The sequence below is a fragment of the Poromitra crassiceps genome (genome assembly GCF_964638095.1).
Source record: "Poromitra crassiceps genome assembly, chromosome: 1".
Taxonomy (NCBI): Eukaryota; Metazoa; Chordata; class Actinopteri; order Beryciformes; family Melamphaidae; genus Poromitra; species Poromitra crassiceps.
Genome location: NC_139623.1, coordinates 1,308,431 through 1,311,429, shown reverse-complemented (window position 1 = coordinate 1,311,429; position 2,999 = coordinate 1,308,431).

Below are 2,999 nucleotides of genomic sequence, written 5' to 3'. Positions count from 1 at the left end.
AAGTGACATATGATGCAGATTCATGTAAATGGAGGGATTCTGGCCTGTTGTTGAGCCGGCTGGGCTTCCGGTCCTCGTTTGAACAGGCGGAGGGCAGTTGGGAAGAAGCTGTTCTTGTGACGAGAGGTTCTGGTCTTGACAGACCTCAGTCTCCTGCCAAGGGGGAGTGCCACAAAGAGTTTGTGTACGGGGTGGGCCATGATTCTCCGAGACCGCTTCAGCGTGCGTCCCGGCGGTGTGCAGATCCTGAGGGGATGGCAGGCTGCATCCGATCACCTTTTCAGCACAGCGGATGATATGCTGCGGTCTGCGGGGGTGGCAGTCTATGTGATGCCCAGGAGGCTTGTGATTTAACAGTGTCTATTACTTTAATATCACCATACTTGGTAACCGTTTTATAAAAGCAATAACTCACTTCAGGCCACGTCGGGCCGAACAGTGCCCCTAAGCAGTGCTATAATAACCATACCACCGCCTGTCATGAGCTATTGTGTACATTGTAATTATACCACCCCTTTGGCAATATTCTTCATGCTACGTGAAGGAATATAGTTCCCCAAAATGAAAATGCATTCATTACCGACTGAAACTCCATTGAAGTTAGTGGGACCCACAGCAAGTGAGCTAACGTTGCATCTCACCCTTCTTCTTCCCAATGATTAAAGTTAACTGGACCATCACTTCCAAAACTTCATATAAAATGTCCATAAAATGTCTCTAAACAGCTCGTGCTGCATAATCCAATTGTTTTGTTGCAAAACCATTGTGCTGTGGTGGGTCCAAAAGTTCAATATTCATCTGATTATCTCCTACATTTAAAGGTAGAAGGGAGACACGCACATCCCAGCCTAGTAGGGACAGGTGCAGAACTCACAGTGATAAATGCAAAGAAAATTGTAAAAAAGTTTGCACACTGCAAGAACAGTGTGCAGTGTGCAAACTTTTTACAATTTTCTTTGCATTTATCTCCTACATTTCCCGCAATGACAACGCTTTCTTCTAGAGGCGCTAATAGCCACCGCCCTACAGTAGCAAGGAGAGACTTCTTGCAGAACACTGTGGACTCATATATAGTCCCCCTGGTAACTTCAATAGTTGAGGAGAAGGGCTAACTCGCTGTGTGGTGCGGTGGTGCTACTGACTTCATTGCACTGACATGTGCGGGGTGAGTTGAAAACGTTCATTTTGAGGAGAATTATTCCTTTCAGATGGACACTTTCTGCAGAGTCAGCAGCAGTCGCTGATAAAACAGGAAAGCCTATACAGTCAGACATCATCTCATCGCTGACACCATGGGGAGCGGAGAAGTGACTCAGCATTTTTCAAAACCCTTTACACTTCTCTCTCCCGGCGCACGACGGGGCTCCTGGTATACGTGTAAAAGCATGAGCCAAAACTATTTCAAAAAAATCATGATGACAAAAAAAAATGCTGCAAAAACCTCCAAAAAAGCGAGACTCCGGTCCAACCAAGGAAGTCCCGGAAGAGGGGGAGTGCACATGAGAGAATTCAGGTTGGTTGAACACCAGACGGTTCTGCAGCGTTCTGAATGAGCTGGAGCAGTCAGAGGCAGGTATAGGCCAGCTAGAAGAACGTTCTTGCCAGGCGGGAGATGATCTTTGGAGATGATAAGCGACTGGACCAGGAGTTGTGTCGCTTCTCTCGTGAGGAACGAGGACGGATTTTGCGGATGTTGTACAGGGAGAACCTACAGGAGCGCGGTGTCGCGGGCGATGTAGGCTGAGCTGGTTTCAATAGTCCAGTAAAAATGTCACTTGACCTCACACTAATTGCAACAAAACCAAACTCAACTGATTTTGTATCCTCAATATGTCCTCAATGAAGGAAAAAAAGTGTTAAGGAAATGTATGAAGGGAAATTTTTGAAAATGACCCATATGATGCTACCAAAAACGTTTATTTATTTATTTTTTAACATTTATTTTTATTTTTATTTTTATTTTTTTTATTTTCTCCTTGAAGCAAAAAACACATACAGGATATAAGTGATGAGATTTATGGCACATTAAAAAAAAAAAAAAAAGGCTTCCATAGGCTTCCATAGGCTACCATCATATTTAGGTCATTTTCAAAACTTTCCCTTCATACATTTCCTTAACACTTTTTTTCCTTCATTGAGGACATATTGAGGATACAAAATCAGTTGAGTTTGGTTTTGTTGCAATTAGTGTGAGGTTGACCCACATATTTGCATAAAATGCCTGGACTACAAGGGTCACCCCGAGGTTAGCTGTTTGAGAGGGAATCACATGTAGTGTTGTCAATGGAGATGGAGAGGTCAGTGAGAGGGCAGTCAGTCAGTCAGTCAGTCAGTCAGTCAGTAAGTAAGCCCCTGATACGTTTCTTGGACGGCCCGTCCCAGGTCCGACAATAAAAGATAAACTAAAACAATGTTTCAAGCAGCAGCTCCTGAAAGCTAAAGCATGCTCTTCTTGAGTTGATCTCTCCGTGCTTTGCGAGCTGAATGTGCTCCTCCATCTGTTGGATGGGAGTTGCTGCGACGGCTCCACTCCCAGCTCCGCTTCGGTGTTTACTCTGCTAGAAAGCATAAAGGCAGGCTTAATATCACTGTTATGCTTGCTAATGTTCCTGTTAAGTGTGTGTGTGTGTGTGTGTGTGTGTGTGTGTGTGTGTGTGTGTGTGTGTGTGTGTGTGTGTGTGTGTGTGTGTGTGTGTGTGTGTGTGTGTGTGGGTGTGTGTGTGTGTGTGTGTGTGTGTGCGTGTGAGTGTGCGTGTGCAATGTGTGTCTCATTCTGTCCAACATTAGAGCCCCATCATGTATCTCAGCACTTTAAGTGTGCAAGAGTCTCTGTGATTATAAATTAATGTTTTATGAATTCTACGTTTTATGATATAATTTCCTTATTCACTACTGTAGGTCTCCTGGAAAATGCATGGGATGACATGAAGAGGTTGGTTTCCTGAGGAACTTGAGCTTTTTCGCTTGCGCTATTAGGCAAACACAGTCCTTCTCTGTTC